Genomic DNA, 24,866 nt, shown 5'->3' with positions numbered 1-24,866 from the left:
TCTGGCAATGCACTGCCGAGGTCATAGTAAAACCAAAGACAGTACAGTATGAAGAAACGGTTTCTCCAATAMAAATCCCCGATCACACTTGTAGGCGATGTCATGGGAACGTTGGCTATCTAAGCTAATGCGCAGAAACATGTCATCGGGTCTAACGGTCGTCTTGCTCCGAACGGCACATTTGCAGGCCGAAAATGAAAACGTTCAATTTAATATTTTCATGAGGTTGGCGTAATAACATGTTCAACTACTTAAGACATTGACTCGAATCTAGGTTGTGCCTTTAGCTTGAGAAAATTAACAAATAAGGAAGCTTTTTTTCCCCTCTCATTGACACTGGCCTGGTCTGCTTGGTTCACAAGACTTCGTTCCCGGAAGTCTTGTGATGTTGTGCTTCTGGGTTTAGAAACMCCTTGGATGCTATTTTTGTCTCACTTGAGTTGTGTTCTAATTGTGASGGGTTCCCTGATGAATTTGCTATCACAAATGGGGTCCCCGGCCCCAAAAGGTTTTTAAAATACATATTAATCTTGATATGAATCATTAGTCACAGAGCGATCAGTGATACTCACAGGAGGGTCTTGGTCCTCAGCGAACACAGTGGCGATGACCGTTCCCTTCTCTGCATTGGGGGCCACCAGGCCCTTGTACAGCGCTTGGCTAAACACCGGGGAGAAGTCATTCATATCCTGTGAATAAAAAGAAAAGGAATAGATACATAAAGTACTGTAGGCTACTATGAATGTTGAATTTTACATTTTTGTATCCCCAATGCTTAAAAAACAAAAAGAGAAAGTTGGTCAATTTATTTTATACACTGTGATTGGAACTGCTATCTGCAAGTCTAGCTGACAAAGTTCTGTACCAGCATTATTATGTGAATTAATGTCACAAGATACTTAATTCCAAATAATGGAAATGTTGAGGAAACCAAGGAAATTGGCCTTTGCAAGATGTGTATGGCCCCAGGCGTTGCTCTAGGACAGTGGTACATATTTCATATCTGATTGTAAACTTATCAGTTTCAAGTTTCACAATTTTTATGTTACGTGCACACGTACAGTGAAATGCCTTTCCTGCAAGCTCCAAACCCAACATTGCAGTAATCAATATTAATGTAGCACTAAAAACAACAAGGTAGAATAAAACAAAAACTGAACTGTAAACTGTACTGAACGTCAACTTAAACGTATTGAAGAACGATCTGGTCTAAATGACCATGTACTCTCTAGGTTTCTTCCTAGGTTCCTTACTTTCTAGGGTTTTTCCTAACCTCTGTGCTTCTACATCAGCATTGCTTGCTCTTTGACTTAAATTTAATTATTTTGCTGCTCTATAGTTCGCTACATACTTCAGTCAAAATTAGGGAGGTTGTAAAAAACAAAATGATCAGCGATCGGATTATCTCCAACCAATCAGAGTATCAAAGCCAATTACGAATGTTCAAACCGCCACCGTTCTAGTAATGGCCCAATCAATTGGTTTCTGAGAGCAATCAGAACGGCTAGAATGTTTTTCTGTTCTAGAAATCATCGGGAAAGTACTCAGATTCAGACATTGCGGAGAATAAATGAACATCCGTGGGTATTATATAATTGGACCATTTTCCTGTCCTGTTAAGCATTCAAAGTGTAACGAGTGCTTTTAGGTGTCAGGGGAAAAGTATGGCATAAAAAGTAAAGTATTTTCTTTAGGAATGTAGTGAAGTAAAAGTAAAAGTTGTAAAAAATTWAAATAGTAAAGTAAACTACAGATACCCCCCCCCAAAAAAATTAAGTAGTACTTGAAAGTATTTTTACTTAAGTACTTTACACCACTGCTCAATTGAGATAATTTCCACACTGCCACGTAGGCCTGCCTGACAAGGTCAAATAATCTAGGATTTATTTTTAACCAAATGTTGCAATTGCAAATTGACTTAGAATTAGAGCAAAACTGTAGTAATCATGGAAATAGAATGACTATTCTAATTCTATTGTTAGAATATAATAGTGGGCACTTTGAATAGTGTTGTTTGAGATGACAATGAATTAAAATGCCAGGGAGGAGTTATTGTGACAGGGTAGGAACTAAAGTGTTGATAAGTGTTTCCTAGGGGATCCTATAATCTTTGGCTACATGGCATGTTTTCTCTTAGCTACTTCATGTAGCTAAAGTATTCTTGCTTTGCATATTCCTCATTGATTTAGAAGATACTGTTGCACAAACAACATGCTGATTTAGGTCTACACCATCACTGGTATTATCCGGCTGTATTAGCTCTTACTCAGTACATTTATTAGTTAGCTAGCTAGCTAGCTATTAGCATTAGCGGCTAACAATTAGTGTCTCACAAGATTTTTGGCAACTTGCTAAGAAAAGACAAACTAGCTGTTTGCTGATGTAAGAAACACAAGCTAATAGTGTCATTATAGAAAGCTAGTGGAATTATATTAAGAAGCAACGTGAAAACAGCATTGTTGTCATCAACATTGTTGCATGTGCTGCATTGATCATGCAGACCGAACACAAGTGTCTCGTGGTTGAGGAACATCAAATGTGCTCCTTGAGTGAAAGGGGGCGGGGCGTACCTAGGTCTGTGTGGAAAGTGGCGCGGAGAGAGATCACTCAAGTAGCGAAGTAAACTATTAAAATTGACATTACACATTTAACAAACCAAACATTCAAATACCAGTATAGAAGGTAAAGTAAAAACCCAAACCGGTCCCTGRATCAATACCGGTATATCATAAAATACGGTATACCGCCCAGCKCTACACTTACCCATAATATGGACTTGGCTTTTGCGACTGCACTTGAAATTTTTCGGACTAACTGACCTTCATGTCTTAAAGTAATGATGGATTGTCATTTCTCTTTGCTTATTTGAGCTGTTCTTGCCATAATATGGACTTCGTCTTTCACCAAATAGGGCTATCTTCTGTATACCAACCCTACCTTGTCACAACACAACTGATTGGCTCAAACGCATTAAGTAGGAAAGAAATTCCACAAATTAACTTTTAACAAGGCACACCTGTMAATTTAAATGCATTCCAGGTGACTACCTCATGAAGCTGGTTGAGAGAATGCCAAGAGTGTGRATAGCTGTCATCAAGGCAAAGGGTGGCAACTTTGAAGAATCTCAAATATAACATATATTTAGATTTGTTTTACACTTTTTGGGTTACTACATGATTCRATATGTGTTATTTCACAGTTTTGATGTCTTCACTATTATTCTATAATGTAGAAAATAGTCAAACTAAAAACAAACCCTTTAATAGGTGTGTGCAAACTTTTGAGTGGTACTGTACATTTGCAAACATTTCTAAAAACCTGTGTTCCTTTTGTCAATATGGGATATTGTGTGTAGATCGATGAGGAAAAATTATATTTTAATCAATTTCAGAATAAGTCTGTAACGTAACAAAATGTGGAAAAAGTCAAGGGGTCTGAATACTTTCCAAATGCACTGTACATATAGAATTAAAGATCTTGAACAACACATTGATTCATATGATAAAATGACATTTCTGATGGTATGGTTGAAGTGGGCCGGTGCTGACCGGCAGAGAGAAAAGCCTTTGACACAAGTGCCCTTGAACAAACCATCTGATTTAACCATACCTAGAGGATCTTCATGTGAAAGGCAAAGACTCATTCACAGACACGTGTCCAGTTCATCTATATGCAGCTTGTGTTCTGTTGAGCTGACAAACGGTGATTCAGTGCTTCAGCTTTCAATAACAAAGTCTTGCCATGGTGTTGTTCTCTGTTTGTGGAGGTGGAGAATACACACACACACACACACACAAGCACGCTCTATCAGCTTCTACCGTGTGTTTTCAGAAAGGGTGAGAAAAGAGGGAAACGTTTGCGAGTTTATTTCTCAACCCAAGGACACAGGTAGACTACACAATCTATCACAGCGAGGTCTTCCATGGAAACGAAACCTTTCTAAAAACAAACACAAGAACAAATTAAACGCAAAAGACTTAAAAAGCTTCAGCAGGTGTAATATGGAGGGAGGAAGGAATGTCATTGTGCCTCCTCCATCTCCACTCATAGGAACCCAGTGTGAATCCATTCGTCCCGCCTTAATCCATGTTGGCCCTATCAAAAAGCTGCCAGCAAGGTGTGATCCTATCAAACACTGTTCCTGGGTGACTACAAGAAAACTGCATCAAACTGTCCTTATCGAAGGACAAACTCACTCTACAGCTAGAGGAACAACTTGAAGGACCAAGCTTCCCTTGCCATCCTGGCAATATTGTGAATGCAGAGTGGAAGTCAGCGGATCTGCCATCGGGCTAAATAAAACCCACATACATCCTGAAAAAGCAAATGCACTGTTTTCTGTCCAACTCAGTGGGTGAAGTGTGAGACTAGGGGATGTTGTATATCATGGATATATTCACAGTTAAAAGGTGTTGTTACGCATGCACACACTCACGTACACACACCCATACACACAAACAGAGTGAGACACAGTGTACCAAAACAGGAGGCGTTTAATCCCTTAGTTTCGATTGAGCGGCTAATCTCATGAAAGGTTGGAAAGGGAARGCATGCGTCTGGAAATCCTCACATAATTGCAGTCACAAAGCTAATGAGTCATTCAGCCCTGGAATAGCACCGGGCTAACACGACCGCTAGAAAGCCACAGTGGCTTTGGATATGTGCTCAGTCTTGGATCAGCCCTAACAAAAACACAATCAGGACTGCAATTCAAGTGTCTTCTAGCTGGCCTATCTGAATGATTTTATCATTAAATTGAGTTTACAGCATATATTGACATAATACCATATGACTGCTATTCATCTAGCGCTGAAGTACTTTGCCTGCTGGGGGGCAATGTTAACTACTTGTTTGTAATATCATCACCTCTTGAAGAGCATAGTCAGAACTATAAATCACCAATTATTCCATGCAAAAACATTGCACATATTTAGCTCTATCATCAGAGTTATGCAGCAAGTAACTACGTGCTTTTAATGATCAGTAAGCATCAATTGATCGTGTAATTTAACGGGCAAAGTACTTTAGCTCTACATGAATAGCAGTCATGGTATTATGTCATATAATCTGTGAACTCAATTTAATGACCACCTCATTCAGCTAGGCCAGCTAAGAGACTTTTGAATTGCAGTCCTGATTGTGTCTTTTTTATGGCTGTTTCAAGGCTGACAGATGGAGCTGGACACGTTCAGCTGGGAGAGTTTGTCTTGTAGCAGTTATGGGATGAACGCAAGATAAAGTCCACAAACAATATCTTTGCACATGTCTTTGGGTTATCGAGGTGCTTAAGGATGTAGTGTAGGCCCCTGTTAACAACATAGTCCACAGACCTGTTAACTCTGTAGGCGAACTCAGTGGGTCACACAGTGGGAGGGGGAGTGAATACACAGTGAATACAGAGATTCAGCTGGTCTTACCGTGATCCGAACAGTGACGGTGGCCTCACCGGGGGCATTGTCCCTGCCTGGTCCACGGCCTCCACCTGGAAGGTATAGTTGGTCCCCATGCCCATACTAGCCAGGTCCTCAAAGTCCAGCGTCTGCAGACCAACAGCTCGCCTGAGATCGGTTCACCGAGAAAAGCTTCCTGGCCTCCGCAGATTTGATACGGTATGTTACGTTAGAGAACAGGTCTGCATCTACCGCCTGGGACAGAGGGAGAGAGAGGGATGAGACAGACAGACAGACAGACAGACAGACAGACAGACAGACAGACAGGCAGGCAGCAGCACAGGCAGGCAGCACAGCAGCAGCAGGCAGCAGGCAGGCAGGCAGACAGACAGACAGACAGACAGACAGACAGACAGACAGACAGACAGACAGACAGACAGACAGACAGACAGACAGACAGACAGACAGGCAGGCAGGCAGGCAGGCAGGCAGGCAGGCAGGCAGACAGGATAGATAGATAGATAGATAGACTGAAAGCGCAATGAAATGAGAAATGGTATAGGTGTTTGCTATATTCAGTGAATGCTAATTTGTTTAAACACAGTGTAAAGTGCTTCTACTATGTAGAAATGTAATAAAATGTATACAAGCACTAATCAAATTAATCCCAGGGAAATTGTTTAGTTGGCCCTTTATAAGTACAATTATTAAGATCAAAGGAGGAGCTTTGCTAGGGGCAGAGAAATATGATTATAGAAATGCATGTACACAAACACACACACACACACAAACACAGAAACCAAAATCCTGATTAGAAAAGATATCCAACCMACAACTGAAAATAAAAAGTCAATGCGATCTGTGGGAGTGAGAATCTTTCAGGTGGAATGCTTTGATGTGGAGATGTGACGGAAGTAACAATATACAACAATATAAAAAGATAAAATACATTTATAAATAAATAGAAAAGAGAACACATATAATCCCTCCAGAGGASAGAGGCGGGGATCAGAGATTCATCTGCCTGCAATGGCTGTCTGTCACTGGGCTATCTTTACAGACAGGTGTCACTCCCACTACCAACCCCATCCCTGTCTGCTTCTGTTCTGGCTGAAGATGTTGTTCGTTTTTCTTGGGAGATTAGTGTTGTCACGGTTGCAGGTGTCAGTCACTCATCCACTCCCCCCTCCCTTGCATTATTCCCTTGTGAGTTGAGTAATATGTCACTCAGAATAGGTCTACAATTACTTCCCCTCTGCTCCGGCTTTGCTTTGGTGCTCGCTTGGGTATTCCAATGGTTCTCTTCCTCAGCACAAACAACAAGAGGATATGCTTGACAGTAGGGCTGCACGATTAATCAAATTCAGATCAAAATTGCGATAATGATAGGTCAATATTCATATCGCAAGAGGCTGCGATTATCTATTTTCTTTGACGCTCAGTTAATACAACAAAAACTAGACTACGGCTCCTCCTCCAATGAGATCCGCTAGACTCCGTTCATTCACTCCCTACATGCATAGAGGATGCTGACCAATCACAAGCGGGCACTGTCACTCGCTGCATTGCATGCACATGCTGGCCAATCACAAGCGTCCCCGCTTAGAGCGCGCGGTTAGATGCTGGTGAGGAAGGGCTGAGTGCTGCTAGTGCTAACGAAAAAACATCCCGCAGTCAAATAAGAATATATCACATAGCCAAAGACATGATTCCTATTTGCAGAGTCAACAAAGATGGCGTCAAGAAGATGATTAACAAACTGGACAGGAGATACAAGATTCCATCTCATACATATGTCTCCCAAGTCACAATACCAACACTGTATAGCAAAATTAAGGGAGAAGTTGAAATAGAGCTCACACATGTTGATTATTACGTGACTACAACATACATTTGGAAGTAGAACAGCCGAGCCCTAAATTAGTTTGACAGTACACTATATTGATGAGACGTTTCAACTGAAAGGTCGGTGCTTGGAAACATCATAGGCCAGAAGATCACACAGGATAAAACATTGCTCTGGGGTTGTGTGAAGCTTTAATTGCCTGGGTCGCTAATGAGGAGCAGGAAGTGTGCATAACGTTAACGGGGGAAATGTAGTAAGGGCCATCTCGTTGAATGACTGGACCAGACTCCAATGTTTTGGACACAGGCTGCACCTYCAATCGGTAAGCTACGTGTTACATGTTTTTAAGGCACTTTGACTTATAATTTCTATGGCCTATGGCGGCATGAATAAATATTTAATTTGGATTATTTAAGAACTCATAATGGTAAAATAGGAAATAGGAACTCATAATGTTATTTTGCATAGTTTTTCAGAGAACGAATACAGCCCCGAGTTGAATACCATYGCTATAATTTAACACATTTGCCTCTAGAAATGTGTTAATTTGCAGGTAGAAATGTGTTCAGCATCCACTTAAGTAGCTAGCAAGTTTACTAGATAGCTACAGTAGTTTCCATGGTAACTAACCAAACAGACTTGTTAGGTTAGCTAACCAAACCAACAGCACTAGCTTGCCATTATGAAAATCTAATTCAACGKTGCCAATAATGTCTTCAATTCGACTTTTACTTTCAAAAGCAGCACAAACATAGAACATGTAAGAATYAACTATAGCCATTGAATTCTATGGTGCAAATATAGCATGCATTATAGGGAAATAATGCACCCTCTAGAATGCCCTTCAAGCCAATCAGAAACAGACATTGATCAATGCCATGGTATAATAGTTAATTCATGAATAAGTGTTACGCAACACTATATTTTAATGATCATTTTAAAAATGAATGTTTGTTAATATGCAGGTGTAATAATCCTATATATAAGTATAACAATGTTGGAAAAATATTTAAATTGGTTTTGTATTCAGTTAGCACAGTATGTATTCATTCATATGATCTTATTTTAGAAGTGATGTTCTTTACTCTGACACTTAGTTTTCACCCAGGTGTTTGAAAATCGCAATTCATAATCGCAATATCCGTCAAAAAAGCACAATTATACATGTTGTCCAAATCGTGCWGCCCTACTTGACAGTGTCGAATCTACCTGAGACACCTTCCATCAAGTTCCATGGCGCTCAGGGTTTGTCAAGCATTACATTATCGTTTGTCAAGAGAGGGATGTTTTTTTTACCCCTTAAGCCTGATTCAGAGCGTTGATGAGAAACTGACTTTTAGTCTTACTCCATTTGAGACTTAAGACACCCAGAGTTCTTACAGACCAGACTCCTCAGATAGTAAAGTTTTGCCCTCCGTTGCGTGTGTGAAACACGAAAGAGCCTGGAAGCTTATGGCAGTTGAAATGGCGGCCAAATCGCCTGATAGCTGTAGACGCTTTGACGTTAACGGATGTTAAAGGGGGCATTTAATAGTCAAGCTGTTTGAAAACGTTACTGTTCTGTGCAAGGCCTGGCAGAGAGAGGGAGAGAAACCACAGATCCCCCTCCCCCACATCCACACTCACACTGAGTATCAGAACCACAATGCTCATTAATCACATAAATATTCAGTGTAGCTGTAGGACGCACGTGAACACGCACACACTAACACACACTTACACTYAGGCGCAGCACCACGGTACCCACAGGGCTGTTCTCTGGGACATTGACCACGTAGGTTTTCTGGGAAAACTCTGGGCTGTTGTCATCGATGTCTGTCACCTGGACAGAGAGGGTGAAGGTGGTCCTGCGGGGGTCCACCGCTCCGTCTGAGGCCTCCACTATAAGGTCATACTGACTCCTGACCTCTCGGTCCAGAGGCACCACGGTGAAGATGCTGCCGTTCTCGGTGATGGTGAAAAGACCTGGGTGGTTGACTATCCTGTAGCGCACCAGACCATTAGCCCCTGCATCTGGATCTGTGGCCTGCAGTGAAGGAGGAAAAGATAGTAGATTCAATTTGTGGAGTGAGGAAGAGAAACAGGCAAATAATGGAGATACTTAAGCAGTAAGGTACAAGGGGTTGTGCTCTATCATGAATATAGTCACGGTTAAAAACGCACACACACACACACACACCTCAAAATTAGTACTGTACATTTAAAAATTACTAAACTGACATGGTTCTCATAAATTCAAACCCAGTGTTCATTTCAATCTCATTTTCTCTTCACATTGAGATTAGTGTCTTTGTCACAGACTCATGACTAATCATCAGCAAGTTCAAAAGGCCAGAAGCCTCTTCCTTAAAAGTCTGAGTTTCATCAAAAGGAATTCCTTGAATGCTAAATCACGTTGCAGAAACGTACACTGCATTTTTTATTCAGCAAAAAAGAAGGAAAGGATGGCAAACCGCAGAACAGGGTACATTTTGAGMATCCTTCAGGGTAGACAGAAAGTTAGTTGCTTAACAAATTCTAAATCCCTCATGAATATGCCAGGTCATGAGTATGCCAGCGTGTGTCAGAGTGTGTGCTATCTTGTGGTGTGTGTGTGTGGGGTGTGTGTGGTGTGTGTGTGTGTGTGTGTGTGTGTGTGTGTGTGTGTGTGTGTGTGTGTGTGTGTGTGCGTGTGCGTCGTGCGTGCGTGCCGTGCGTGCGTGCTCGTGCGTGCGTGTGTGTGTGCGTGAACCTGACTGCATTTTTTGTGTGTAAAGAGCAGGCACTAATTCCTTTCTGTTGTATATCATGGTAACAAGGAAAGAGAGAGAGGGAGTGAGAGAAATAAAGAGCGAGAGAGGCGGGGAAGGCTTTGAAATCTGACCCTGCTCCTGACTGAGTTCTTGATCTCGGCTATGAAAGGACAGAGTAGCACAGTGAGTAAAAAAAGGGAAAATTAAAAAGGGAGAGGGCTTAGATGGAGTAAGGGTGATTTACCCTAATTTTGTATTACACAGACAGCCAGATAGATGCTCAAAGCCAAGGCTAAAGATTGAGCCCTGACGTTAAGCCTTTAGAAAACGGAAGAACAACATGTCAATTGAAATGTGCAAACATTACTGTGCAATGAGTTGACATCAMTATGCACCTCACGGTTCACAGGCTTAATTCCTTTAATACATACTAAATGTATCAATTAATAAATTAGGAATATTATAACAGCCTGCCATGGACTAGAAACACACACACGCTCACTTTAGCACCGCAGGGTTGATTAGCGGCTGTTTTTTATGAACTTAAGGTAGCCAAGCATTCATTGWCTCTCAGATCCATTAAAAGTTCATTAGGCTGCGTTTACACAGGTAGTCAAATTCTGATATTTTGCACAATTATGGGCAAAAGAGCTGATCTGATTTGCCAAAACACCAAAAAMATCAGAATTGGGCTGCCTGTGCAAACGCAGCCTTAGATCTGCCACATGAAAAAACTGCTACGACTCGGCTAGTGTGGAAACTTCACTTTTGTGTATGCTAGGTGAGTGTGGATAAGTATAGAATCTACACTATGTGGATGCATAAATACCTTTTGYTTAATACCTGATACAAAAAGGTAGGCCTACATACAGTATGCATGCTTGTGAATGACAAAGAAACTAACAATGTAATTATCGTCACATCATTATGTTATTACCATTTAAGCATGACATGTGTAGGTGACAAGCAGGTAAATAACACATTGTAAATTAAAGTGGAACCTTGAAGGGTATGATGTAGCTTACAACTCATAAGAAATTTAGTGTCATATTATTGAGGTTGATGGCTTCATCAAGAAGAGCGGGGGAGAAATGTCAAACGATACCATGTTCAAACGTCTCTTCAATTAGCTACATCGCTACAGATTTGATGGTTTAGCTGACGTGAATGCTAATTGATTTGTCATCGTCATGTGTGTGCTCAGATTACAACTCCCAGTTGTATGGAAGTGTATGGTACTTCAGCTCATATGCTTGAATAAACACAAAAGGTCTACCTGTTAACTGTCTGGGACATTGGAATATCAGAACAGGTATGATGCAGTTCTAATAAAGAAATGTTGAATACTCGTTTCTGATTGGCTTGAAGGGCATTCTAGAGTGTGCACTATTTCTCAGTAATGCACGGCAATAACAACAGTTATGAAGTAGTTCCAACAAAAACATACCAGTCGTTAGTCCAATTTGCTTGGTTGCTAGACAAACACTTTGGTTGCTAATTCTACTAATTTCTAATTGGCTCAAAGGGCATTCTAGAGTGTGCATCATTTCTCAGAGGGCGCCATAAAATTCAGATTGTTTAAGTATCTTAATGTTAACCCTAAGGCGTGTAAGGCAGGGATCTTCAAACAGGGATGCGCGAAAATATCTCTAAAAATAAAAGTGGATTACAGTATGTAACCAGCTGAACTAGCAGAAATGTGTTCAGCGTTACCTTTCTAGCTGATAGGCTATGTTAGAGTTTACACTTCCTCTTCAGTTATAACTGTGGGATGGTCATCTACTAAATCTATGCATTTTTATATCTTGATTACTTCCTTTCCATTATCATTCACCTGGTGATAATACAAGACATGAAAAAATGCTGTTTCGGTAGTCTTCCAGTCATTGCACTAATGCTAGTTAGCAATGGCTCACGAAACTACCTTCAAATTTCACAATTACATACAAATTGTATCCATGAGTTCATCTGACAAAGGGCTTAATTGTCAAAATCCCACGCCATCCCTTAAAGATACTTAAACAATACAGTATGCAGTGCAACACCCATGCATAAGTATCATCTGCCATCAGCTTAAGGGTCAAGTACTGCACTTCAATGCCATTTTATGGTGGATAAAGAGTTGAGTGATGTTTACAGACCCACATAAAAAGGGACCTGCCATTCAAGATAGTATTGAGATATGAGTCATATGTGAAGACTAGACTTCAAGTTGAGAAGTACTGATGATTTTCATTATTCAACTCTAACCAGTATTGCAGGATTCATTTTCTCCCTGGTTAATTACTGATTTTCATTGATTGTAAGTAGAGTCCTCTCACTTGGTGTCCCAGGACTGAGTCAGTCCCTGATTACAGCAGATGGATAACAACCAGCAGAGTTGTGGAACTCAAGGGCCGGACTTCAATACCCCATGGAGAAGAAACAGTTTGATTTGTATTACAAATGCACCAATGAATGTGTTTTGTATTCTGTTGATACATGTATTACTTACTCTATCAATCTCTGTGCCATAATGTGGTCTATGGGAGTAACTCAAAATAAATGATAATCAATAAGAGAGAGTGGGAACTTCAAAGTGAGATACAAGTCTTGGTGTTCTAGGGTTGGTGAATGTGTGTCAGCATGATGAAACAAARAAAGTAACTCAAATTGAGGAGCTCCAGTTCCCATAAAGGATGTTGGAATTACCCTTATCTCCTTTCCAACATTTTGAAAAGGCATCAGTCTTAACAAATGTGTGAATCATCATCACAATTCAGTAGGAGTATAAACTACCTATCATATCCCTCAGCAGAACAGTAATCATTCCATAGATTAAATGAATGAAGAAAAAAGTTATGGAAGTTTGTATTTCTTCTTGGTCTGGATGACAAATTGTATATTTCTTTTTTCTTTTTGAGCATTTGTTGTTACCGTTTCTCGTAATGGACAATGGATCCAAACACAACTAAACGTGCAACAAGGTGGACAAGTAAGAGTTTCCACTTGATTGCAGTCCAGCAGGGCCCTCACAAGAGAGGCCATATTAACAAAGTTAGCATGGCCCATCCATCAGTGTACTTTGGGTAATTAACAATCCATGTATTCCATTATAAGTAATTCAATTAAGAGGTAATAATGGATTATTGACAACTTGTTTTAATTAATAATTAATTAATATAATTGATTTATACTCAGATAAAGGGACAAACTATAGCAATAATCACTTCTCTATATAATCACTTCATTGTATTCTCTATTGTGCTTTAAATATAGTTAATGAAATATTTTCTTTAGCTTTTTCCATAGACATTTTTMGGATAAATGTTTAATAAATGATAAGCATATGATACATTTGTAAATAAAGCATCCAAACCACTCTTACAATTAATGGGCAATTCCGGCACTTTTGAACCTCATTTTCATAATCTTCAGTACCATACCAGTGTCTAARGTAAACTCACTCACTTTTGTACATCGCATTGGTCCATACAATTGACCTTATTTTAGCYCCCCAAAAACGTAATACTTCCAGATCAAGTCAGTCCCTGTCAATACCATTGTAAAGCACAATTTCTCCCCTTTCCAACAGAATCAATTACATGACCCCCACGCTGCCCGTTTCTGCATGAATCAAGAAGGCAATGAGCCCCATCGGGTCTTTTTAAAAATGACGGGTGGGGAAGCGAAACTAAGGAGAGATGTTGWGTGGGAAAATTGCTTTTTTTCACTCAAACTGTCCAACTTATCACCTTATCGCCTCTAAAATGTAAATAAAACACTATAAAGAGTTTATATAATGTGTCATTACATATCTATTTGAAGGTTTGTGTCGAATTTGAATCAGGTTTTTAGGGCGGTGCTAAAGTGATCTTAGAAGTAAACAGCGGCTTTGAGAATGATGATCGCATGCAATGATGACGCAAAAAATTACTAGGTATCCCCCCTTACCCCCGTCACTGTCCATTTCTTGTTTTTAAAGGATGAGAGAAGAGCTACACCTGGTGGAGAGAGATTGTAAGACAGAAATAGTTGCTTTATGCGTGCTGTACGTTACGACATAACACGTCACGATGTAACGGAGGGTCTGTTTTTTAAACTTTTCTCCAATACTATAGAGCCATTACCATGTCGATCAACGCTTGAATAGAAACGTAGTTCACACCCCCGATTTTGAAGTCAACACAGTCGCTACAGCCCCATTAGTTTTCTTTGTAGCCTCGTTTGAATGTTGCGGTTGCGCACATTACACATTGTTGCGGTTGCGCACATTTACATTACATATGTTAAAAAGCCATGCAACATGCTGATATACACCACCACTGGTAGCAACCTGTATTAGAGCTAATGTCTGCTTTGCCCTAGCTAGTGCATTTAGCTAAAGGGCCTTTAGCTAGCCAGCTACCTAGTTAGCGATTAGCATTAGCAATTAGCTTTAGGCACATGCCAGCTTCCTTAGACTAACTAACTTGCGTTTTGCAAAGAGTAAGATACACAAACTAATATTATGATAAATGAAACTTGGATTAATTTTTAGAAGAAATGTGGAAAACAGTATCGTTGTTGTTTTGGAAGAATCAGTCGAGTGGATTCTGAGAMAAACAGGCACAGCGTGGAGGAACTGTCTGTGTGCTGCCTGCCCGTTGAGTGACAGGGGGCGGGGCTTCAGCCTGTCTTGTTTAAACAGTGTAGAGAAGAGTTTTGCGGAGAAATACTGTTATGCATTGACTTTTTTCTATGATTTTTTGAGGTGGATGTTTCTGGGTCGCACGTTGCTCGCAAAATAAAACACCAAGTCGCTCAGCAAAATATTTGGTCGCACTTTAGAGCCCTGGCTGGAGATTGAAAAGTGGGGGAATTGCCCTTTATCTCTTCATGTGCTACCATTTATCGGAGCACAGCTCAAACCAAAGTTCTGACATTACTAGGGCGAAGTAATAATTTTGATCTCAATTTTAACAAAAATTGGGATCTTTCATCAAGGCATTGTATTCTAGTCAATTAGAGCATGTCCCTAAGTCCACCTAATCAAGGCAAGACACAGAGGTAACTAAACAAACGCTGCGCTGTGGTCCTTCCATCGCACCAGCACGCACGCTCACACAAAAACTCTGGATGAATTATTCTCTGATTATTTCCCAGTCCAATTAATCTAAAACAGTAATTAGAAAAAACCTTACTGCCTGACAGAGCTGAACTGAACCAGTCATAAGGGACGTCACTTTGGGTGAAAGATCAGCCAATCGAGACCGGCCGTGTTAAAGTTATGCCACATGCGTTGCTGTGGACACCGGTGGGACTTTTGGAGTAGCTGGGTTTTGGTGAAGATACAAAAATACCTGCTCAGTAAAGACGTGCCAGGCAGGAATGTGGAAAGAAAGGAAATACCAGGAAATGGCAGGTGAAAGGAATGTTATTTCTTAAATGTTGTATTCATGCTCAAGGTGAACTCTAACAACATACTACTACACTGTGTGCATCTTTAACCCATTACATGTGCTTACCGTGACTTGACCCACAAACACATTGGCCTTCTCCTCCTGGACAGTGAGGTTCCTGGGCAGGGTCAGGTCAAACTTAGGGTCGTTATCATTTACATCAGTCACCACTATGTTCACTGTGGTGGTGGAGGTCTGGAAACAAAGACAGAGAGAAAAAAACAAGTTGATCGTGTGTGTGTATATGCGCATGAACCTGCATGCATGTGTACGCGCACAAGCAGACAGACATACTGTATTTGCGGTAGATTGGAAAGCTTTGAAAGAAATCAAAACTAAATTCAAAGACATTCTGTACGATGATACAGTGTAAATAATTCAATGACAATTTGCAAAACAAAAGCCAAAGCAGCAGGGAATCAAATATTTTCAAAAGAATTGGGAAAATAATTTATCTGAAGCAGACTTACAGAACAGCACCTGTGATGACTAGGCAAATACAAATATACTGTACTAATGAATACATAATGTAATGAAGTCAATGCTGAGACACTACGTCAAATAGTTACTGAAACTAACTCACACAGACTTCATCTTCACGGAGAATGCAGAGAATACAATATTACTAATGCAACAAAGGCTGTTAGCATTCCTACAGTATGTTTGTGGATATACTGTACAGTGTGCAATTATTATCACATAATATTAACTGTTTGAGGGCAAAGTTCTATTTGACTTTATCATTGGCACTCCAAGTGAACATTTGTGATTGAAGGTGGCAGGATAGCCTAGTGGTTAGAGCGTTGGCCTAGTAACCTGAAAGGTTGCAAGTTCAAATCCCCAAGGTACAAATCTGTCGTTCTGCCCCTGAACAGGCAGTTAACCCAGTGTTCTTAACTGACTTGCCTAGTTAAATAAAGGTTAAAAAAAAGGGACCCAGCATCCAAGACTATGATCAGTTGTTGACTGATACTGTAGGACAGGGTTTCCCAAACTTGATCTTTGCCGATTGTCTTTACAATCATTTACAAAAAGACTTAGAAATCTATTTCAAATTACAAAAAATAAAATGACAGTAAGGATCTTTAAAAAGAACGTGCAGTGTTTTGTGTTGGCGGTTGTCCTATCTGCCTATCTGCACAATGGGTGCACTTTTTGGTTTTCAAATATCCAACTCATCATCAAGCTTTGATTATTTGAAACAGCTGTGTAGTGCTAGGGTAAAAACCAAAACGTGCACCCGGGGGGGTTGCCATGTCCTACCCTGCTGTAGAACATGTCAGTCCCTTCAATAGAGGGGGAGGATCCTCTGTATCCCAATGCTTGTAATAATATACAATTTGGGAAGTCACAGTGTACCAATTTAGTGCAGTTAACCTTCAAACAATGACACCAGTATACAGCCTTCCAAGGCCCTCGTATAAATCACTGGGAAAGATAGCTGAATATGCACAACATATAATCCCATCATGCATTGAGGCAATGCTGTGCTTACACAATGGCGCAAAATGGCCTCCTTGGGGAGGAAAGGAAAGGATACAATGTAAAACAAATAATTCCCGGGAGCTAGGCATCCTCCTCGCCTCATAAAGCATTTCAGACATAGGGGAGGAGAGAAGTGACCTGGTTAATGTCAACTTAATTTCTACATAGTGTACAGGGAACATCTTTGATATTGTTTCCTCTTTTTACACCCATAATCAACTTTTTTCTCAAAGATGGGCCAAATACAGCTACAGCACCCCCCTGTACAATATCAGATGCCAGCCCATTTCTCTCTGTGAGAGGTCGAAACTTTACAACATCATAACGTGTCATCTCTCTGTGAGAGGTCGAAGCTTTACAACATCATAACGTNTCATAACGTGTCATCTCTCTGTGAGAGGTCGAAGCTTTACAACATCATAACGTGTCATCTCTCTGTGAGAGGTCGAAGCTTTACAACATCATAACATGGCATCTGTCTCTGTGAGAGGTCGAAGCTTTACAACATAACATATCATCTGTCTCTGTGAGAGGTCGAAGCTTTATAACATCAATACATGTCATCACTCTCAGAGAGGTTGCATTTCGAGAAAAAAAAGAGAACAGAGAAGAAAATAATAGCTACAGTGGCAAGAAAAAGTATTTCAATCCTTTGGAATTACCTGGATTTCTGCATAAATTTGTCATCAAATTTGATCTAATCTTCATCTAAGTCACAACAATAGACAAACAATAGTGTGCTTAAACTAATAACATACAAATTATTCTATTTTTCTTGTCTATATTGAATATGTAATTTAAACAGCCTAATGACATCTCCAAAAGCTAATTGAAGTCAGGGGTCAGCTAACCTGGAGCCCAATCAATGAGACGAGATTGGAGATGTTGGTTAGAGCTGCCTTGCCCTATAAAAAACACTCACAAAATTTGAGCTTTCTATTTACAAGAAGCATTGCCTGATGTGAACCATGCCTTGATCAAAAGAGATCTCAGAAGACCTAAGATTAAGAATAAAGCTGGAAAGGGTTACAAAAGTATCTCTAAAAGCCTTGATGTTCATCAGTCCATGGTGTTAGGATCTGAGAATATGAAAATATACTTATTCATGTCACTGATGGAGTGCTAAGGTTTAGAGGGTCTACACCAGCATATAAAGGGTTATAGGAGGAAGGTATATAGTGTGTGCAACTAAGCTTGTAATGTGTTGAGTGCAGGGAAGTGATTACATGTGGCAGGCATTGATAAGGGGAAAGAGCCATGGATTAGTGATGAAGGGGGGTAGAGGTCAGGTTAACTTAAGGGAGAAATAGAAGTTTATGGCCTGTATCACTAGTGTTCTGCCTAGCAGTAAAGAACGATGTTTGTACAGATGGGTAGGAGGAGACTCAGCCTAGGAGAAAGGGTTAAATATCAGTGATTGTGTGAAATGGCTGAATTACAGCTGTATCAACCCTTTGGGAAGAATTAAACTTGGTTAAGCTACTCTGAAAATAAGAACCTAACAATGGTAAGACAAATTGTCTATGGATGGAGAAAGTTCAGCACTGTTGCTACTCTCCCTATGAGTGGCCATCCTGCAAAGATGACTGCAAGAGCACAGCGCAGAATGCTCAATGAGGTTAAGAAGAATCCTAAAGTGTCAGCTAAAGACTTACAGAAATCTCTGGAACATGCTAACATCTCTGTTGACAAGTGTCATGACTGTCCTGATCAGGTCAGGTTACAGGAGACCACAACCCTACAGATTATCTCTCAACCCCAACAGAGGAGCGAGAGATCTAGGGGTCTGAAGATGTGGGGGTTTTATGACCCCTCACYCCCATGGTAATTCTGAGACCACGGACAACATTCCTTTGTCCCTTCCCTCTCACTATGGAGAACCAGCCTCAGAACTGTAAACATGCAATAAAGGGACTTTGGAACAATGGTTTCCGTCAACTACAATGGTGGTCATGACGATAGATGGAATATGAAAATGTATGTCATTTTTGTTTTGTTATTAAAGGTTAATAGATGACGTTATTATGAAAACATTGTAACGTTAAGAGTTTTCTTCGTATATGCTTGATGTTTGTTTATACATTGTACGTTGTGTGGAAAATGTCCAAATCAAAGAGAATGTTTCGGTAAAGATGAAATGTGAAGTTACTTGTCTACAATTGGATTCCAGTAAAATCTATACCTTGCCCCTTAAACTTGGTACGCCCAGAGAATTGCCCTGAAGGCGGTTACGCCCACATCTGACCCGAGGGTATAAAACCTGTGAGTGCAGAATTAACAGATTAGACTAAGTGACCCGAGCTGCAGCCAAAGGTCTAAAAGGTCAACGAACCCAAAACGCAACAAGTTTGAAGACAAAMAAATATTTTTCTACCCAAGCTACGGATGAGTAGCYGTGTCTAAAGCGGGTGAATTCAAGCCGAACCACCTAGCCTCCACTCCCCATCGAATCGTGGTACCTACACTCTTTCATCTTTACGCTGTGAGCTCTGAGCTACAGAGCTATCTGTCCTCCGAAGACCCCTTCCGGAGCAAGGGAACAGGCCAGTAAACCAAAGGACACGGACATCGTGAGGACASCTAGAGAGGTGCGCAGGAGAAGTGCGTCATTGAGCAGCTTGAACGGTCCACGCGGGAAAATCCACGGAGAACTTCCACAAGTAATTACATCATTATATTCTGACTCATAACAGCGGCAGTTTGGAGCAAGGCTAGGGTTAGAATGAGCATAGCTGACAATTTCACCCAAATGTATATTCCTCTTGTGTACTTTCTCTCTTTCGCTCTCTTTTAAATCCCCATTTTGGGTAACATGCGCCCTAGTGTTTTGCGCCCTAGTTCTAATGCGCCCTAGTTCTAATCAATAGCCTAGAATGTGTTTTTGTGTATGTGTATCTTTTATCATCATTTTAGCTTTTTAGTAAATAAACATTCAACTAAGATTGGTGTGGTGCGAATTCATTAGTGAGACCCGGGTCCGTGCAGAATCCCGGGCTATACGACGTTCAGAACGAGACTGTTAGAGGCAACTGGTTAATTAGCGGCTGTGGTAAAATCGATATTCTGATATTCTTTGAGTTAATTTGGGAAATAGAAACTCAATAAAAACTAGTCTTCCCATGGTGCCCCAGGTTAATGAGTTAATAATTGCTTGATTCAGTTAATCACGTAATTAGAAACTTGTAATCATTCGATGAGCAACAGTCGCCACATTAACTAATACAACGTCACGACACAAGTCTACGATACGTAAAACACTAAACAAGAATGGTGTTCATGGGAGGACACCACAGAAGAATCCACTGCTGTCCCCCCCAAAATATTGCTGCACGTCTGAAGTTTGCAAAAGTGCACCTGGATGRTCCACAGCGCTACTAGCAAAATATTCTATGGACAGATTAAACTACAGTTGAGTTGTTTGGAAGGAGCACACAACACTATGTGTGGAGAAAAAAAGGCACAGCACACCTACATCAAAACCTCATCCCAACTGTAAAGTATGGTGGAGGGAGCATCATGGTTTGGGGTTGCTTTGCTGCCTTAGGGCCTGGACAGCTTGCTATCATTGACGGAAAAATTAATTCCCAAGTTTATCAAGACATTTTGCCGGAGAATGTCAGGCTATTTGTCCACCAATTGAAGCTCAACAGAAGTTGGGTGATGCAGCAGGACAACYACCCAAAACACAGAAGTAAATCAACAACAAAATACGCCTTCTGGAGGGGCCCAGTCAGAATCCTGACCTCAACCCGATTGAGATGTGGCATGACCTCAGGAGAGCAGTTCAAACCAGACATCCCAAGAATATTGCTGAACTGAAACAGTTTTGAAAAGAGGAATGGTCCAAAATGCCTCCTGACAGTTGTGCAGCTCTGATCCGCAACTACAGAAAACGTTTGGTTGAGGATATTGCTGCCAAAGGAGGGTCAACCAGTTAATAAATCCAAGGGTGCATATACTTTTTCCACCCTGCACTGTTAATGTTTACARGGTGTGTTCAATAAAGACATGAAAATGTATAATTGTGTGTGTTATTAGCTTATTAAGSAGAGAGTGTTTGTCTATTGTTGTGACCTAGATGAAGATGAGATCAAATTTTATGATTAATTTATGCAGAAATCCAGGTATTTCCAAAGGGTTCACATACTTTTTCTTGCCACTGTACATCCAATATAGGCCCCCCTCTCTTCCTTCACATTTCATGATAGCGCAGACACTAACTGTTCTATGATGGACCTCACATCTTCCAGCTCCTGAAGGCTAATTAGGTGTGGGTCTTGCGTGGGCGGGCGTTATCAAAGGCAAGCATCTCCTTGCTCCAGTTCTTTATGGCTGAATGTGGCCATCAGTCGTATGCTGATTAATGAGCTCCTTTTATTTATTTATTAGAAGAAATACATGTCTGTGATCTCCCCTCTCTGTCACCACAGTCCCTAAGACATGGCGAGGGTGCCAACGGTACAGCCTTTAAAGTGTCAACACGGTTGGAGCTTGTGTGTGTGTGAATGTGGTGAGGATTGATGAGCTGTGTAGGCTGCCACAGTCACCTCATCTGAGTTTTTTTATTATTATTTTATTTAACCTTTATTTAACTAGGCAAGTTAGTTGAGAACAAATTCTTATTTACAATGTCGGCCTACCAAAAGGCGCAGGGACAGGGGCTGGGATTTAAAAAAATGATATATATATATATATATATATACTGTATATATATGTATAAACATTGGACAAAACGCACATCACGACATGAGAGACACCACAACATTACATAAAGAGAGCCCTAAGACAACTTCATAGCAAGGCAGCAACACATGACAACACAGCATGGTAGCAACACAACATGACAACAACATGGTAGCAGCACAAAACATGGAAAACATTATTGGGCACAGACAGCAGCACAAAGGGCAAGAAGGTAGAGACAACAATACATCACACAAAGCAGCCACAACTGCCAGTAKGAGTGTCCATGATTGAGTCTTTGAATGAAGCGATTGAGATAAAACTGTCCAGTTTGAGTGTTTGTTGCAGCTCGTTCCAGTCGCTCGTTGCAGTGAACTGAAAAGACGAGCGACTCAGGGATGTGTGTGCTTTGGGGACTTTTAACAGAATGTGACTGGCAGAACAGGTGTTGTATGTGGAGGATGAGGGCTGCAGTAGATATCTCAGATAGGGGGGAGTGAGGCCTAAAAGYGTTTATAAATAAGCATCAACCAGTGGGTCTTGTGACGGGTATACAGAGATGACCAGTTAGTTTACAGAGGAGCATAGAGTGCAYTGATGTGTCCTATAAGGAGCATTGGTGGCAAATCTGATGGCCGAATGGTAAAGAACATCTAGCCGCTCGAGAGCACTCCTACCTGCCGATCTATAAATTATMTCTCCGTAATCTAGCATTGGTAGGATGGTTATCTGAATCAGGGTTAGTTTGGCAGCTGGGGTGAAAGAGGAGCGATTACGATAGAGGAAACAAAGTCTAGATTTAACTTTAGTCTGCAGCTTTGATATGTGCTGAGAGAAGGACAGTGTACCATCTAGCCATACTCCCAAGTACTTGTAGGTAGTAATCACACTTGTGGGCATTCTTCTTACCAAACTACATYACCTTTGTTTTGGAGGTGTTCAGAATAAGGTGAAGGGTAGAGAAAGCTTGTTGGACACTAAGAAAGCGTTGTTATAGAGAGTTTAACACACAATCAGCTGAGTATAAGACAGTATCATCTGCAGATAAATGGATAAGAGAGCGTCCTACTGCCTAAGCTATGTTGTTGATGTAAATTGAGAAAAGRGTGGGGCCTAGGATCGAGCCTTGGGGTACACCCTTGGTGATAGGCAGTGGCTAAGACAGCAGATGTACTGACTTTATACACTGCACTCTTTGAGAGAGGTAGTTAGCAAACCAGGCCAAAGACCCCTCAGAGACACCAATACTCCTTAGCCAGCCCACAAGAATGGAATGGTCTACCATATCAAAAMCCTTGGCCAAGTCAATAYAAATAGCAGCACAACATTGCTTAGAATCAAGGGCAATGGTGACATCATTGAGGACCTTTAAGGTTGCAGTGACACATCCATAACCTGAGCGGAAACCAGATTGCATACCAGAGAGAATACTATAGACATCAAGAAAGCCAGTCAGTTGATTATTGACAAGTTTTTKCAACACTTTTGATAAACAGGGCAAAATAGAATAGGCCTATAAGTAGGGTTGCAAAGGTTTGGAAACTTTCTGGTAAATTTCCAGAATTTTGGGGGAATTTTTCCATGGGAAGTTAATCCCTGGAATTTGGGGAATTTTGCTTAAATTCATTTTAAAAAGTTAGCTTATAACAGTGAACCTTTTTTGTGGGATACACATACTGTAAGGCAATTATATGTCTTGTGGCATATTTTGGTTAAACTATCCCCAATTCAATGGAATTGCAACCCTCTGTATGCACAGTGCATTRTTCCATCACATGTACAGTGCACTCTTCCATCACATGTACAGCTGATTCTTGCACACTAATGAGATGCTATTGAGCCCACACTACTACACTGTCTGAGCCAAGAACTACATGCTTTCTGGTTAGTTTTGATCACAATACTGGGTGGGATGAATATATTTTATATGACATACATGATTTTTTATTAACTAGTAAATAGTAGCCTACAGCAAAGTGTGTTTAAATCATTTCTAACGTGTTAACAATTCCTACTAGTTAGTTTTTGTTACCATGTGGGTTTTAACTTGCTTAAGCCTCCTGAAAAGTGTTAATTCACCTGTTTCCATACATGTTTCATTTTAAAACATTTATCTTACAAAGGAGTTGTTTAATATAACTGCTTAACTATTTATCTGTACATGGAATTGTATTTGMMTTTTTTTCACCAATCTTTACAGGAAAATGCCACGGGCACTATCTGATGTGTGGAGACATTTCACTGCAGCTAATGTAGAAGGAAAAGCTGTGTACAWTTGCAAATACTGTGCCAAACCATATGTGAAGAATGCAACAAAGATGCAGAATCATCTGGTCAAGTGCATAAAGTTCCCTCAGTGCTCACAACAAGCAACCTCTGACAAAAGCCCCTCTACTTCTATTTGAGGTGAAAGTTATGAAGCAGACACCTTATCGATAGCAACAGCTCATATTCCTCCTGGAATCAGACYTTTTTTTGACTCAATGGAGGAACGTAGTAAGAGAAATGCTGATGAATGACTTGCTCGAGCTGTGTATGCAACTGGTTCACCTCTGATGCTCACAGGCAATGTGTATTGGAAGTGATTTCTGAATGTTCTTCGCCCAGCATACACCCCTCCAACCAGATATGCTTTATCAACTAATTTGCCGAATGCAGAGTTCAAGTGAAGGTCAAGCAAATTATGGAGAAATCAGACTGTATTGCAATCACCTCTGATGGGTGGTCGAAAGTTCGTGGGCAAGGAATAATTAACTGCGTCATCTCCACCCCTCAACCAGTATTCTACAAGAGCACAGACACAAGGGACAACAGACACACCGGTCTCTACGTTGCAGATGAGCTGAAGGCAGTCATCAATGACCCTGGACCACAGAAGGTATTTGCACTGGTGACAGACAATGCTGCAAACATGAAGGCTGCTTGGTTTAAAGTGGAGGAGTCCTACCTTCACATCACACCCATTGGCTGTGCTGCTCATGCATTGAATCTGCTCCTCAAGGACATCATGGCACTGAAAACAATGGATACAGTCTACAAGAGAACCAAGGAAATGGTTAGGTATGTGAAGGGTCATCAAGTTATAGCAGCAATCTACCTCACCAAGCAAAGTGAGAAGAATAAGAGCACCACATTGAAGCTACCCAGCAACACCCGTTGGGGTGGTGTTGTCATCATGTTTGACAGTCTCCTGGAGGGGAAAGAGTCTCTCCAAGAAATGGCCATATCACAGTCTGCCGATATGGATAACCCCATCAAGASGATCCTCCTGGATGATGTATTTTGGGAGAAAGTGGTAAGCAGCCTGAAA

At 40.7% G+C, this 24,866-nt stretch overlaps 1 pseudogene; it reads right to left on the bottom strand.

The window, feature by feature from the left end:
- LOC111951947 (protocadherin-15-like) overlaps positions 1-24,866 on the bottom strand; it is a 326,670-nt pseudogene that overhangs the window by 120,217 nt on the left and 181,587 nt on the right.

The sequence above is a fragment of the Salvelinus sp. IW2-2015 genome, linkage group LG25, assembly GCF_002910315.2.
Source record: "Salvelinus sp. IW2-2015 linkage group LG25, ASM291031v2, whole genome shotgun sequence".
NCBI lineage: Eukaryota > Metazoa > Chordata > Actinopteri > Salmoniformes > Salmonidae > Salvelinus > Salvelinus sp. IW2-2015.
Note: the sequence above shows the minus strand (reverse complement) of the source record. Positions and strands in the feature narration are given on the sequence as shown.